This window comes from Diorhabda sublineata, chromosome 1 (assembly GCF_026230105.1).
Source record: "Diorhabda sublineata isolate icDioSubl1.1 chromosome 1, icDioSubl1.1, whole genome shotgun sequence".
NCBI lineage: Eukaryota > Metazoa > Arthropoda > Insecta > Coleoptera > Chrysomelidae > Diorhabda > Diorhabda sublineata.
The window spans coordinates 43,149,218-43,167,177 of record NC_079474.1 but is presented as its reverse complement, the minus strand read 5'-3'; the positions used below and the strand labels follow the sequence as shown (position 1 = coordinate 43,167,177).

General features: G+C 31.7%; 1 protein-coding gene across 9 annotated transcripts in view; it reads left to right on the top strand.

The window, feature by feature from the left end:
- Positions 1 to 661: 661 nt before the first annotated feature.
- The window catches only part of LOC130443898 (uncharacterized), a 208,569-nt gene continuing 191,270 nt past the window's right edge, over positions 662 to 17,960 (top strand). For 7 of the 9 annotated variants that reach the window (XM_056778796.1, XM_056778805.1, XM_056778844.1 and 4 more), the window contains exon 1: positions 688 to 907. The gene's annotated coding sequence lies outside the window, so the exon portion shown is untranslated. Of the gene's footprint in view, positions 908 to 17,960 lie in introns of all 9 variants that reach the window. The other 2 variants (XM_056778788.1, XM_056778871.1) reach the window with 2 other exon arrangements.

The following is a 17,960-nucleotide window of genomic DNA, read 5'->3' as shown; positions in this document are numbered from 1 at the left end:
CGGAAGCTAATGCCGTCCTCACAGCATACTGTTTGGGCCAGCCACTCATACACATAGATAGTCCATTGTTTCTGGTAGCCATTTCGAAGGTTGTATCAATGGACTTTTGGCATTCCATAGCGGTATGTTCGGTGAGATATAAGCGGCCGTCATAGTGGTGCCCTTAGTTTTGATAAGCACACAATTATCGCCTCGGAGCGTCTTATCTATTTCCAGATTTTTGTAAATATATATAAATAAAGGGAACTTGAGAAAAAAAGAGATAAACGGACAATAGAGGGCAAATAAATGGGGTTAAGATGAATGAAAATGGAAAAAATTATGAGGTATGGCATAGAATACAAAATTGGAACCATAAAAATAGGAGATTATGAATTTTAAGAAGAACAAAAATAGTAAACTTTCTATGGAAAAGTTACTGTAGGTGAAGATTAATCAAGTTTTCTCATGACGTGAATGATGGGACCTAGGTTAGACCTAGTGAAAAAAATTTAAACCAATTATAAACTGCGAAAAGTTGTCGCGCACCATGAACCGTGGATGCAGTGCATTTGCTTCGATCAACCATCAAAGTCTTCATCTTGATTACCACGATAGAGAATTATTTCCTGGCTACATATGTGCGCGCGTCGTTAGCACTACAGGTAACAACACATTAGATGAAATCGTCGGTGGTATTCGTAGCGTCGTGACGCCGTTTTCAAAGTCGACGTCGTCAGTTCAGCTGCGGCTGAGGTACGGAAATAACCGCGAAACTCTGGCCAAATCCGCGACGCCCGTGAAAATACGACGCCGACGCCAAAAAATATACCGCGCTAGTTTCAAATTTTTTTGTCACAGTCTCTTTTTTTAAACATATTTAATTTGTGTTGCTGTGGTATTATAGTATGACTACGATATGGCTTAGGTATGTGCAACAGTTATTTCGACACACCGTTTGGGTTTTCGTACAGTGGCGCACCTTAATTAATTATTACAAAGGAAAGCAAAAAAAAATATTTATACTTTGACTTATTTTTGTACAGAAATAAACTTGAAACGATGTACTATTATTTTAATTGATCAGTTCAATTGAGGATAACATCCTATTTTAATGTTAATTACTATATAGCGCATAATTACGATAATATTTTCTCTATATAGTTATAAAACTTGCATTGTTCATAAATTTCGAAATAAAATTCACAATTGTTAGAAAAGTTATATATACAGTGTCTTTGTGGGTCTGCAAACGTTTTAGAAACTCATAAAAGAATTTTTTAATCTATTAAGAAGAACTTCCCTTGTACTAAATTCTATGGATTTTTGTTATTAAGTGAATATGTATTTCCAAAGCTACCAGTTTATGATTCGTGATTATCACAACATAGTTGTGCCTCGCAATCGATTTTTTGAGAAATTAATAAAGTATCGATTATAGTTTCGTAATCTCGAATACTCCATATTTATTGTGGAGTCATTTAGTCTAGACAATCAAGTGAATATTCTCAAAAATAAGCAGCTTAATCATAACTAACGGACTCTAACAATTACTGGTGGTCAAAAATAAAAACTTTACTTTTAATATAAGCACGGCTCAGCGAATTAATTCAACTTTTTTCAACTAACGATAACCGCTTCCATTTTTTCGATTGCTATCCATATTAGACGCCAATCTTTTTCATCCTGTTTATAAATCAACATTTTAGCAGGTCCCCAAGCATGAGATCTAAAAGGGTATGTTATGTGTTCAACTGAACCAATCCAGTTATCAGGGTAGATAATCTATAAAAATTGTACTGAAACGAAAAAAAGAACTGTCATTCTGTAAAATGATTCACTTTTGAGCAGAAATAATTTTGGACATTTAAAGTAGATTTCAGAAAATGCGACTCTATTATATCTCACCATAAATTTAGTTGTTTATTTCTTCAGAATTGGATAAAATCTCCACTTTTCCAATTATGTGGAAGTTTGACATAATAGTAAAGTGTAGTGTAGAAAAAATAAAATTATATCATAAGTAAAGCAACCCACATATACGAGGATATATTGAAAAATTCTTAGCCTACTATATAACCAAACAAAATCTAGACTTTTCAAAGAAAAATGTTTTTTCTTGCTCTGCAAACCAGACCTTCACAGATTTTATTATATCCTCGTTAAAAGATAATTTACTCTCTTTCATCACTTTTTTTCCGTCGAGGAAAGAGATGATAGTCCGACGGAGCCAAATCTGGTAAATAAGGGGGGTGTTCTAGTAATTCAAACCCTAAATCACGAGTTTTTTGCATGGTAACATGAGATTTGTGTGCAGGGGAGTTGTACTGCACAAAGAAAAGACCTTAGGATAGCTTTCCGCGTCTTATCTCTTTAATTGTTTCCAGTAGAGTTGTCAATAATGTCGAATTGTAATTTCCAGCTATTGTTCTACCCTTATCCAAAAAATCAATCATTATTACTTGGCAATCCTAAAAAATTGAAGCAAGAACTTTTCCAGCAGATTATTGGACACGAATTTCTTAGGTTTTGGAGAACCAGAGTGCCGCTATTCTATCGATTGCTGCTTTGTTTCTGGATCGTAGAAATGTACCCAAGTCCCATCCATAGTAACAATTCGGCTTAAGAAGTCTATATCGTTTTCAAATCGAGCACAGATAGAAAGCGATACTTCTTCCCCTGCATGCATTTGGTCATCATTCAAACATTTGGGGATCCATTTTCCAGCAATTTTTCTCATGTCCAAATTGACGTGAACTATATGATGAACGCGTTCGTATGAAATATTCAGATATCCGTTTTAACTCAATTCGACGGTCTGATAAAATAATGTCATGAACTGCTCCGATGTTTTCGGGAACTGAAACTGGCCTTCACGGTATTAAGTATATCTTCGTAAATCTGCTTACCTCTTAACCCTTTTAAATACAGGTACTTGATGATGGCTCGATACTCCAATTTTTCGATTTTCACAATTTCGGTAGACATCTTTTTTCTTGGCTGTCAGGGGTTATTCTAGTACATGGCCCATCAATTCAATCTTCTGGTTAGTTAAAAATTATCTGAATAATTCTTCAAATTTTTTCCAATTATTGGCTACCAGGCTACGAAATCATTCTCTGTGTCACGCCACATAAGTAATGATGCTAAGGATACAAAACAAAAACTTGTTTAGATCCGCTTCATACGCCAATTTTCATTGGATTTATATATATACATATCATCATTATTTTATAGCTACAACTTAAGAAACATGACTGTATGCTTATGTTCTGTAGAATATTCTGATTTCCGGTTACCTTCCGTTTGGAAACCTTTCTCGACACACTAAACGAGGCTCAGCCGCATTTTCATCCGTTTTTCCATATATTTGAAATATATCTGTATACCCCTTGTCGGTAAATATTGATATTTAAAGATTTGATGATACAATCAACAACACAGTAATATGTTAGCTATAATTGGAACCAATATTAAACAGTTTGATCAACAATTGTGATAATAGATGTTTGAAATGCGCTAGGTAATTATTGAATGAAAAAGTACTTAAAAATTGCGAATTTTTTTTAAACTGATAAATCGTACTGTAGTTTAAATAATTTTCATGTGAGTTTAAGATTTCTCATGATCACATCAAATTAATTGTGAATTGAACAATGTCTTTCACAAAAGATGAAGGAATATCAAAAATCACATAATTGATAAAACTATATTTTATCTTAAGTAAAAAAGTATTTAAACTTATCGGTTCCAGAAACGATTGGTCAGACCCACCAAACACTCAGATTTTTCGAAGTATCTGATTAATAATTTTTTCCCTCTTACATACTTATCCATCTCAATAAATCGTTTTTGCTGGTTTATTAGAATGCATTCTACTGGCTACGTTGTTCTTTTATATTGTTTTTGATTCCACATTAGTTATTTTCTGCTTACATGTGATTTTGTGTAATTCCATTCTGTTATTATATGTATTATACTGTTAAGTAGTTTTCTGAATAATCAACTCACGATGACCAATAGAAACTGATGAAAAGACATTTATTTTGGCGTCTACTGAAATTTTTCTCTCCTATTTTAAATGGCCAAGACTTTTAGATGTAACTACCAGAAGTTTTATTCAAATTAAACAAAAAGTGGTTTTCCAAATGATTAGTTTAGAGTCTTGTGAATTAATTGAGGATTTACATGATGTGATCAGCCACTCCTGATGATACTTCTTTTTATTTACGTCTCGTATTGTTCATAATACAAGAGCTCTCAAAAAATTAAGATAATGTCATTTAGAGTTCGTTCACCGAAACATTGGCTCTGTTCAAGAAAACAACGGCTTAAATCATTGGTAACCGGAGCAAAGACATTGCATTCGAATATTTTTTCGCAAAGAACTGTTTCAATAGAAAAGGATTCAGAAAAAAAATAGTAAATAATAAATACTGAATGAGAGCGATAGGAATATTAGAATTTTCTAGTTCTAGTCAAAATTATTTTAAGTTCCATACATTAAAATAATATGATCAAGTAATTACAGTTCTTACCAGATTTCCCGCAAAATGTCAAATTTTTGTGAAAAGGTAGTTAATCTACCTTCAAAGGATTAGTGTGCCCTCTTTCCTGTTAAGATTTCCGGAATTGGGTCCACAAGCTTAATGTAAAAGAGTCGTGAACCAGCCTACGGATTGTCCTTCTTAAAAATAAGTGTGACGGGGCATTTATTTACTCAAGAATTTGATATTTATACTGAAAATATTCCATATTTTCTTTTAAAATTATTCCAAACAATTGTATAACCTTGGAAACGTTATTCATTTAACACTAAAGCGTAAATGAAATGTCACTTCATCTGTGAAATATAAATATAATAAACTGATGAAATGTAGGATTTGATTTGGACGCTCAAATTTACGTACGGCAATCATTAAATTTAATAGCTCAAGTTTATAGTTATTATCGAAGAACAAATTCAGCGTCATAAATTAGTAGTGCTATAATATTTAGAACCAGCTTCATTTAGCCTATTAATAAAAGGCCTAATAGATTCTAAATTGAAAGTATATAAATTAGAATATTTTTAATGGAGAAAATAAATCACCCATTTTGAATTGCCAAAATATCGTTAAAAACCTTATTTAATAATATACTGAGTAAAAAAAACAATATGCACATTGCGGATAATTTGAATGAGATGAAATGAATGAAAAATTAAAAACAATTTACATCAAGGGATATTATTTGAGCTGGAGTGTAGTAATTTTTTATATACTCTTAGTAGCAAACAATACGAATTAACTGTTGGAATGAAATCAACATAATAGACAAGGACTTTCGAGTAGCTGCCAAGGCGTTCAAGTTTAATTGGATCTTTCACAACGACAACGTACGAAAAAAATTATTGTAACATAATTCAGTTGGACCAGAAAATGTATTCAAATTCTAGACCTATATTCTATTTATATTATTTTTTCAAATGTACTGTCGGTTAGATAGATGATGTTTTATTATTCTCTTGTCGAATGCTTTGAAATATTTCTTAATAATATCAAGAAAGAGAATAACTTAAATTCACGAGAAATAGTTTTGTATTCATTAGGTTTAACTAATCACTCCGTAAACAACGATACTCAATGATTATTTTTATGGAACCAGTAAGCACACAACAAGGTAAACACTCGAGTGGTTCGAGTGGTGCCTGTCGTGTGGAGATGCCTGTTGATCCAGCACTTCTGTGGTTATAGTATTCGGAAAAAACAGGTCTTGGTCTTGCTGATTTTACAGGCTTGCAATTCTCCGATAAATTTAATGTTCTTGGCGTCTACAGGTGAACTCGTTATTCATTAGCTACATCTGCCCGTTAAGTATGTCTTGGAAATTCTGCTGTAGGTGATATTATGTTTGACAGCTCAGAAGGGTATCTGCCGTGGTAGTATCGGTGAAACAGAGTTAGGCCAGCGACTTTTTTTCCATACTCTAAGCTATTGAAGTTTCTGGTCAACCTTGGGTCGGCTATGAATCGACCTGCTCTTTTCTGTATCGAGCCGAGCATCTTGATTGACGAATCTTGGCCTTGTAGGGGATTAGAAGCTGTTGCAGAGTCCAGAGACCAATAATCTATAACTTGGTCTTGAAGAGAAATACAAGCTTTGGACTATGCAAGAACATTTTGCTCTCCAGCCTCAACATCCAACAATCTCGAATTGGCGGTGATATTTTATGTCCACAGTACCAAATCCTGAGCTGCAGCGCAAGCTTTCTTTGTAAAAACAATAACCTGGGTATTTGCTGCATTAAACCCAATCATATTGCTTTCACTCGACTCCAGAATGTTTTCAACATCGAGATTGAAGTTGGTGATCTGTTGCAACCTACGGATTTAGGTGTTAACTGAGTTTATTGAGACGGCTGATGACACCAGTGTGGCAGAGTATCTTTGGATAACACCATTGTTGAACTTAAACTTCTCTGTGATGTTTCCATTGATAGCGATCTAGATTGATCGGTCTTTGAGCAAGCTACCAAGTCAGTAGATGAATGAGGACGATAAATTGTACGAATTGAATTGTTGGTTGCAATATTTTAGTTTTGTCTTCAATATAGAAACGAAAAGTCAATTATAGATTGACACTTAGTAAAGGACATTTTTGTAGTACTGAAATATTGAAAGGTGCAGATTGAACAAAAATCATATTTCGCTTTCGATGACCATCTATGTTACTTACGTTCATGAAGTCTTCTTCAGCTTACATCTTCTCATGCTTAAAATTCCGTAACAACACCTGTCATCAATCAAGTTAAAACTGCAACGCTGTTTTAAACTTACTTCAGAAATTTGAATATTTTTTCCATTCAATTTTTTTATTTCGCAATTCTCGAACATAATTTAATAAGAATAAAAATAAGTTTTGGTGATTCATCACAATCAACTTCCAATTATTATCAGTTCAGTTCTGGAAATTATTTTTTTTTTTTTCGTTTTCTTGCCTACATATCATGACACTCTGTTGTAATCCCCAATTCATCATTTTTGGTATCATCCAAACTTTATGAGTAACACGATACTCATCTTAAGTTATATTTAATCAAACTTCGAATCAAATATTTCCTCAGTTGATGGGAAAAAATAATATCAATATTTCATATTGGGCGACTGTCATTTTATCCAGAAATTGTGAAGCCAAAAGAAATACGTTCGTATGAACTATTTGATATATAAGTTTGGGGGCTTTTATTAGTTCTACAGAAAGATTTCGTGGAAAGTATTTATATGAGTTAGTAAATCCGAGATTTCATAAAACATTTGAAAAAGCAGCGTGATTTATTTTGGATTGACAACTACCAACATCAAAATATGAAGTTGAAAATTGGTTTTAACATTAAATCGCCTTGTTTTTGGTTACTTCTTATTTTTATGGTTGGTATACATGATCATATATTTGACATTATTTTAGATTTTACGGTCATAGCTCACTCACGATTAACAGATATAGTGTGTCGAGTCGAACATCTTGATTGACGAATCTTGGCCTTGTAGGAGATTAGAAGATGCTGCAGAGTCCAGAGACCAATAATCTATAACTTGGTCTTGTAGAAAGATACAAGCTTTTGTGAAGCCACATGACTATGCAAGGACATTTTGCTCTCCAGCCTCAACATCCAACAATCTCGAATTAGCGGTGATATTTTATGTCCACAGTACCAAATCCTGAGCTGCAGCGCCAGCTTTCTTTGTAAAAACAATAACCTGGGTATTTGCTGCATTAAACCCAATCATATTGCTTTCACTCGACTCCAGAATGTTTTCAACATCGAGATTGAAGGTGGTGATCTGTTGCAACCTACGAATTTGGGTGTTAACTGAGTTTATTGAGACGGCTGATGACACCAGTGTGGCAGAGCATCCCTTGGATAACACCAGTGTTGAACTTAAACCTCTCTGTGATGTTACGGTCATAGCTCACTCACAATTAACAGATATAGTGTGAAAAACTTAAAGAGCTCAGTGTTACCATTTCATAATTGAGTAGTCTTTCCGTTTATTCTCCTAATTTTCGGAGATCATCGAAGTACCTAGCTATAAAGCAAAACATCGCTTGTAGGTACAACCAACATTGAGAGTAATGGTCTGTACAGGTTGCTAGATGCTGCCGCAGTCGTCAATAATGGAGCCGACTGATAATTTTTATTCAAAATGCGCTTGTATGTAATTGCATAGTTGATACCTCAGTTTGAGTCGTAGATTAATTCCTTGAATTGTAATTCTGTTTGTACTATGGCCAGAATTATTCTGTACAATAATACGGAATCATCATTAGATTGTTGTACAAAGTAAAAAGCGAATTGTTTTACTGACATACTGTAGTGGAAAAACGAATGTTGAAAAATTAATTTCTATTTAGTGTTGTTTCATATCAGGTATAATAATTTGTAAGTGCTCTAGTAGTGGCATTAGTCTAAGTTCATTGAGCGTAACAGTTTTTTGTAGAGATGGTATCTGAAACATACTCCAGCATGAGCTTTCAAAAAAATTGTAATAACCATATGATCACGTGATTTTTATACCAGTGCTTTTATTTGTATCGTTGGTTATCACCTAAAAAAATAAATTACTCTTATCAAATTGTTCAAGTGTTTCTTGAGTGAGCTCATTCTTCTGGAAAGTTATTTGAAGACAATTTTCTGAACTTAATCGAACGCCTGAGGACAATTTTGTGAAAAGAAACGTAAGAAGAATTTCACTAACCACAATTTTCGATTAAATGTTGGATATTGTAGCAAGATGTTCATGTCAATATTTCAAAGCTACATTAATATATCAGTGGATCTCATAAAATTGAAATTATGAAAATTTGTTTGTTTTTCTGATATGCAGGTTACAGAGAGAGTTATTTCGATTTTTAATGTAGGGGCAATTACTTCTACAAAACTTTATCATAAAACATAGTGTATGAGATTAAAATAATGCTATTGACTCCACAGAAAATATGCGAAGTTAATCTTAAATAGACAGAACTGGCTAGAGATAAATCCTATTGGAATTGTGTTTAAGACGTGATTTCATACTTTCATGTTAATCAACCAATCATAATACCGTTTTAACCACGCATCAAGCTTTTATCTGTTACCAACTAACAACCTCTTATTCGTTATCTCCAAAACTTTTCTTACATTGTAAAAGTAATATCCTTGTCTATTTTAAATAAATTTTCAATATACGATCAAATTTATCAATTAGTCTATTCACAGCACTATCTAAATCGGCATTAACTTGTTGTGATTATTGTACTTTTGTTTTAGCCTGTATTTACGATAATGTATATCATATTTTCATTGAATTCGTGAATATTTAGAGCGAAACACATTTTAATATTGAAAATACGTAAATAATAGGTCGCTAACAATGTGAAATGTAAGTAGTTATTTTTGGCACGAAATATATTAAATTAAATAGGGAGTGAGTGCTAATGTGAACGTGAACATAAAGCGATTTGCAAGTCGAGTTTATTGTGTTAAGATGTATGTCAGTAACCTCATAGTATATTCAATCCACTATCTTTTTACCTTTATAGTACAATCCAAAATTGCAACTACTAATGTAGGTCAACTGGATATCTAATTCTACGTTCGTTCTAACAAATAGTTTGTTCAACGCCTTGAGTCTAGCGAGTCTTAGTCCTAGTGACTAGCTCAGTAAAACAAGCAATTTAGAATGTTCTTAACCGAACGCTCTGCTCGGTTGACTCTTTCACTAAATGTCTAGTGAATAATGTTGAGCTGAGAAAGATTTGATTTCGATTTTTCAATGTCATTAACCTACTATTATGGATAATGCCTGGATATGGTATATTCTATTGATCAAACATATCTTTAAAACACATCTAAGTGCGAAAATGGCTGTACCAGTAAATGGTATACGGACATATCTAAAGTAGATGACAGAGCTGGAATAGGAGTGTACCAAATACTCTTAATGCCTTGTCAACACACCAAGCATTTTTTTAAATTAGAGAGGAACCATCGCAAACAGGAGATCATCATCTTGTATCATAGCCAAGCATTCATTAGCGCTTTAAGCTCCAATATCATAAAATTCAAGCACGTTTGGGATTGCCTAGAAAAATTAAACGAATTAGACAAGAAAAATAAACAATTAACCTGCACTTCAGAGTTTCAGCCACCCCAAAATCTGGACTTTCTAAAAGGAGTGAAAAAAATATATCAACTGTAAACATACCTCCATCAGTACAGATATTTATCACAAAAAATGAACTCGGAACTTTTCTAATATGTTTAATTCAAAGTAGAGGAAACATTTTGTTTTAACTTAATAGTGGAAGTAATTTTTCATAAATTTTTAAGTGGTTTTTAAAAATAATAATAACAACTAATGTCAACATGGTCGTTAATTGCTTAGGGACAAATTTTGGGACGAATTGATAAGTTATGTACTTTAAAGGATCCGTTATCTATTATTATATTTCTGAAAAACTAATTCTCCTCGCTTGAAAAAGCAGGTTCAGTGTTCAAGGTGATGGGAATTGTAACATAGTAAAATTAAGGCAGCTTCGACTGCCTTTTGTAAATTTTGAAGCATATAAGGAAATATATGTTTGTTATCATATTTTCTGAGCTGTGTTCAGCCTTTTAATTCCATCCAATTTTGAGAAAAATCGATATTTTATTGAGGAATTTCTATATTTGCAATAAAGTAAAAATATGAAGGTCAGAAACAGAGAAACCAGAAGATTGGGAGATATAGAGAGATAACCGAATAAAAAAACAATATCTCTGTGGGATTAAACGATTGAAAGTTTTATTATACACAAATCATTATTCATTCTGATTATATTCAAAGTATCTTATAATGATTCACACAGTGCATATGGCTCTAGAGAGATAATTTATTACAAATAATCGAGAATAATCAATATTCATGAATACCTAAATACCTATAAACCGATGAAAAGAATCATTTTGGTTATCCTTGTAATCGAAAGGCGAAATGACTTTCTAGGATAATTAGACCATATAGCTCGAAAATTGGAAAAAAATTCCTCATATACTATAAAATAATAATAGTGTGAATTGGCTCATTATCTACTTGATTATTGGAAAATTGTAGTGAACCACCTCGTATAAAACATGCAAAGTTTATAAGGATTACGTGCCCTTGTGGTATCAGATAAAAATGACGACTTATTATCACCTGATCCTGATGAAAGCTATGAGTTTAGGAGAAATTAACTGTTTACTCAGTCGAAGGTAAATTTGAAATAATACATCGAACTGATGTTTAGATTAAATTAGGTGGAAACTAAATAGACTCAAGTTTTCCCATCGCAATTAAGCTTAGGGATTATTTGCTGGTTGGGTTAATAAGAAGTTGTTAATGTGTATCGAGATTATAAGATTTGGAACAGTATATATATTAGATCAGATGTTTAGTGAATGATTAATGCTCCAAAAGTCATTTTTCAAAAATAACTTTATTGAAAAAGTAAAACGACACTATTCGACAACTAAATTACAGTGTACAATACATACAAAAAATAAATGCAAATTAACTAAAAAAAAAATAATTCTGCAAGATCATCAGTTCAATGAAATATTTTTTGAAATTATAGATCAGCAGTTTATGGCAGCTCAAATTCAATCCCATATATGAAACTTATTGACATTGACATTAAATAATAATGATATTAAACATTTTTGCGGATGTTGAGATGTTGCACATGATCCACCATTCCGTTGCAGTGTGAATCAAATCATAAATATATTTTGTAACATTTCGATATATATTGTTACGTTTTTTATTCTTTACAATGTTATATATCGATATTCGAAGTTATAAAACTGCCTAGACCTATAACACTTCTTAAAAAATACCGACATATTCAAATCAGTGTTGACATAACTCAGAACTTAAGTAACAGCCCGTGGTTTCTCTAGTAGTGAAAGTAGAACTTCACAAATAGCTTCAATTTAAATTTAATTGGAATTAAATTGGTATTCAATAGGAATTGATACGGGATACGCGGGCCTCTCTTGAGATCCCATAAAACTAGAGGAGCTAGAGCTGACAACACTTAATTTTCAAATATCAACATAGTAGTATTTTCAGCTTGGATTTCAAGGCATCATTACACTTAACCTCATTAATCAGTTGAATGTGTTTGCTAATGTGCATGAAAATTATTTTTTAAAAACGCGCCAGTCATCTGCGTCCACATTTCTCTAACACCCACATTGGCAGTAAAAAATATAAGAAAAACATCAATTAATCGATCAACAGTTTTCGTCTTTAAATGAAAATACCGACGATTATTTCAGAATTCTTTTATTTAGATTCAAAATACCGGAAGACCTCGCCACTGTCACAAACTCAAATCATAAGAAAACAAACGTTCACATACACTTGACAAAAATATAACATGATCTTTCAGCTTGATGTAAGACCTTCAAACAGGTGTACGAAAATAGCTTCTGTGACAATTTTAGAGCCAGGAGATGCCACAACTTGGACTGTTGCTGGCGAGTGAGCCTCGCATTTTCAAAGCGGAAAATTTTAAATAAATTTCCTTCAGGAGTAATCATTTTACAAGGATTTCTCTATGTTTAACGATATGTTTATAAAAACTCGTTGGAGTTAATGTGATACAACAATTGATAGAAAATAGATTCACCATATTATACTAATGTATAATAAATTCCTTTTATCGCATCGAGTCAATTGAAAACTTATATAATGCGTTCAAACAATTTTTATTCAATTTAGAACTACAGCGATCTGGAAATCAAGGAAAAAATCTTAAGACATTGAATTGATTCATTGAACCTACCCCTAACATATTTTTCAAATTAATAAATAGCTGAAATCCTACAAAAACTTTAATTCATTGAATAAAAAAGAGTAAAAACTGCATTATCATTCATCATTCATATTGAGAAAGGTTTTTATATTCTTCTTTTTCACACTCAAACAAATACCAAAGTTTTGTTTATTTATTTTTATTTTTATTCTAAAACTTATAACCTTAGCTGCTAGTCTGCTTGCATAACAGAGGTGATTATTTTCAATGCTATTGCCGTTTACATTTAAGACAGTTTCCTTAATATAAATTGATTTAATAGAAACAACAATAAAAATATAATCATATAAATATGAAGTAATAAAAGTTTATGAAATTTTGGCGTAGTTGCACTGAAAACTATAGATTGGGAGCAATTATGAAAAATCAAGATAGAATGATCTAATTTATCAAGAGCACCTTCAAATTACAAGTAATCATACGTGAAAGAAATAAGTTGAAGTAATATCAAAACCAAGCAGCTTTCAAATCTAGGAAACAACAAATTGGTGAGGCCCTGGTTCCAGTTAATAAACTTTGAACATCAGTAAACTGATGTTCAAATTACTTAAGAGGTTGGTACTTACTTTATGTTAAACATCAACACTGATGTTAAGTCTGACATAAAGTTTACCATTTTTAATGGTGAACGTACTCAGAACATTTTCATGCAATGATTTTCTATGACATTCGACGCGGATTAAACCAACAGCAATGTGCCGATAAACTCGCTTCGACTTTTGGTGATGAAGCACCATCTCGAATGACCGTGTTTCGTAAAGGTCGTCCAAAATCGGCTGTTGTGCCAGAAAACATTGATGCTGTGTGTAAACTGATATTTCAAGATCATCATGTGACATACCTTGAAATTGAGGCATACTTGGGCATAAGTTCAACTCGCTTACGTTCAATATAGCATATACATTTGATTTTCAAATCAAAGATCGTGTCATTTGGTGCAACTAAATGCAGGAAAATACAAATTGAATCCAACATCCAACAAAAGTTATTTGCGCACGAAGCACTTCGAAGCAAATGGTTGCTGGTTTTTTCGCAATAACTGGCCACCTTCCCATTGGAGCAACTTAGAATGGTACACCAGCATTTGTTTGCCAGAAGTGTTTGAATCAGGGAAACCAATCGCAAAAGACAAATCATTCTCTACGAAATGCAATTTCTTACACATCACTTCACGCAAAAACGTTTTGAACAGTCAAAACATCAAATTGATAGGTCATCCGCCGTACAGTCCTTGTTTGGCACCCAATGATTTCTTCTAATTTCCGCAGATCCAAAATAAATTTCAAGATCAACGTTTTTCTTCACCCAGAAGAAGCAGTTGAAAACAATGCTTTGGAGGTACCTCAATCGTAATGTAGAAAATGCTTTGACAATTTTTTTAAACGCATACACAAGCGTATTGATTTCAATGGAGAATATTTTGGAAAACCATATAATAAAGCCATATGCAATTATAAATTTTTTTATTTGTCTCAAAACCATGATAAAAGACATCAATTTTCGAAATATTGACTGTTTATCACGTTTTCAGGTGAATTTATTGACCTGTAGTTGAAAACTTTATATAAAATATACTTTCATAAGTTTTAACTATATACTAATAAGATTCAAACACAAACTGTTTATATTAAGCTTACTATAAGAGTATTTATAGTAATGTGGGCCACAGTAAAGACACGGAACTGGTGTATTTGTGTGTATTTACAAAATTCGTTACAGAATCTCTCTTACTTTCTGAAAATGTATACAAACGTTAACAAAAACCATTTTTTTAACCTCTGAATATGAGAAAATACTATCGATCAAAATCATATGATCAATTTTTGAATTATAATAAATTTTAATAAATATTGATTGTTTGTCAGAATTTTCCTCACGATTCTAATCGTCTTTTGTGCAGTATGTATAGGACTAGGGACATTCTCTTACAAGATTAGTAATAATAGATGAGTCATATATAAATCACTAGGGTGTACAGACCAAATTGCAAAATAAACATCGAGAATCACGTTAAACGTATTTTGGGATGCTAAAGGCGTATATTATCTACAAAGTATAATCACAATTAGAAATGCTCATTACATCAAATTAGTTCGAATCGTGAGGCGGTAAAATAAACGCCGATAGAAACTGCACAGAGCTGCTCTCTTTCATCAGGATAACGCATCCAGTTGTAGGTCGAATTAGTTGAATATCTTTCGTGCTTAGTTGTCTTTGTATCCAATTGAAATATATATTCATATACAGTGTGTGTCTTACGACAAAATTCAGTATTTAGGTTATTTTAATCCATATAAAAAAATTTATTTGATGTCTTTGAGGTCCATATTTTATCTAGAACGAACGAAACATATAAAATTAAAAAAATGATAAGGCTTTTTGATTCCTTTTAGAGTATGGATAAGGTTAAATAAAAGTCATAGGTAAATAAAATGAAGCTCTGTTGTTTATTATAGATTAAAGAAAACAAATTCCATAACCGACTTTTGTAATAAGATGCAATATCCTCGTACTCGATTAAATTGTAATTGTTTATTGTTTTATGAACAGCGTGATCTGAAACCTTCATTTTTATACGTTAAATTTATCAAAAAAATTGTTAAATTAATTGTAAACCGTAATTATTATTATTTCTGTTATATTTATTGAGTAAACGTCGATAAAAAAGACATAAAAGTTCTTTTATTTCTTAAAATTTCTCATCTGCATTCTGTAGTTTAATTCAATTTAGGGACAAGTATTTGGGATGGATAGTTATCGATTTTTCTATACAAAAACTGAGAGTTCATGATTGGATCCTAATAGCACTGGAGTAAAACTCTGGAAAAATCACTCAACTAAAAGATTACACTATGGTGTAGGCAAATGTTTAAAAAAAATTAGTTACATAAGCGATTATTCAATTTGTGCTCTAGAATACAGGATGTTCTATTTAAAAGTAGAAAGAAAATGGAAGGTTAGATATTCATTTCATCCTGTATGCGGAGGAAATAAAAATTGAACCCACAACTACTATTTTTATCTGTTACTTACTATATTTTTATCGAAAATTGTGAAATATCCTATAGGAAAAAAATTACCTCAATGGAGACCATATTGAATAATAAAAAGATGTCTTTTCCACTTCTTATATGGAGTTTGGTGAAGGGATGAGCTGTCGTATGGGAAATAACAATTTTTGTACGTACATTTTATCATATGCATTAAAAAACATTTTGTTTGGAATAATTTACGATATCATTGCACATACATAATAAATACATACATTATAATGGATCATTAAAACCAAAATATTAGCAAATCCAATAATTCAAAGTTAAAATCTGGACATCATCAAACTAATTGTTTGGATTACATTATAATCAATTATATGTATTGTAATATTCAATATAGCAAAGCTCAAAAGCCTAAATTGGAATTTACTGCAATGAAAAGTTTTCTATAATTTATTTTTTACTATGAAAAGCGTGTGCAGATTACCTCAAATGTACAAAAGAAACAATAATCTCGATACAATGCATCCTATCTTAAAATTGCTAGAAAATTTCTGGGGATTAACAACTTAATTGAAATTTATTAAAAACATATACATATACACATACACATACATATAAAAATCGGAAATGGAAATCACAAATAAATGTAATCACAACCTGATGTATAGTGTTCGTTGTATTCTAATACTCTAACGCGTCCTTCATTGCTAGCAGCTGCTGGGTGACATCTTCCTGGACATTAGTGTATAAACTACTCAATATTATCCTAACACGTTGAATGTGTGTAAAAATAGTTATTTCGTATCTCAAATTAGTACGTTAGGTAAACAAATTATATAAATAGTTTGACTGCGATGATCAAAATAATATATTAATACTTTTGTAAAATTTAGAAGAGTGTGAACAAGAGAACAAAATTTTAAAGCAATTCATGACATATAATTTACAATTAGGAATACATCCAATACCTCAACTAGATTCATGAGATTATTTATATCTTCATGATTCAATGTGATTCAGTTGAATTTATTAGCAGGTATAATAATAAAATTGGAAATTGATAAATGGGAGAGGACCTACTCAACATTATGTTTATATACCGGATGTCCCGGAATCGACGAATAAAACTAGAATCTATAATATGAAATAATATTTGTGTTCTAAATTCTGAATTTCGATTCTTCTATTTTTGTGTTTTTTCTTTGCTAGCAGATTTATCTGGTATATTTATGTGGATAATCTTACAGAGGTGATATAAACCCAAAAACAGAGTACCTACTAGTAATGAGAAGTGATTTAATGTTTCTTGTTCGCTCAAATAAGTTGTTTGACTCATACTTACTAATCCTTGCAGGATTATTACCTTGATCATTACAAAAAACGTACTTTTTAGTTTTTTTAAACTATAATTTATTCTACCGAACAAGCTAACCTCTTTGTTCATGAGTTTATAGTCTATGAATTAGAGAGTAATAATATGATGAAGCATTCGTAATCCATAGGCGTATCACTTCTTTTGGTGGACAGCCAAAATATTTTTTCAAGTTATACCTTGAGTATTTTCGTTTAAAATAACATTTGTATAAATATAATAAATAAATATTTTCTTACCTTATTATTTTGTTTATTAGAAACAGCTGAATGTAGAAAAGTGCATTTTTTTAGAAAAAGTTTCATTTCTCCACTAGGTATGAAGAATATTGTGTCATACTAGTTATATAGGGTTTAAACCATGATTTTTCAACAACCAACGTTCATAAAGAATAATTTTATTATAAAGAACCAGTATAAGTATACCTATTTCATACAAATCCTAATCAGAATTGGAGTCAGAAGATGAACTGTTGCAATCAATATTCAGAATAAACGTTTTCGTTTACCATTTCAATAGGAATCTTGTCCAACTTTCACATTTTCCCTTATTCTTTAATTGTATGATCAACTGCCTTTTCCCAGTTTTCAGGTTTCATATTATTTACAGTTTCCACACTCATTTTGAAAGAATGATTTTTCCTTAAAATTTCTCCTTTTGTCTGTGCTCATACGAGTTCAATCGGGTTAATATTTTTATTTTTCCAATTACGCAAATATTTTTTCAATCACTTGGTTGTGGGAAAGTTTT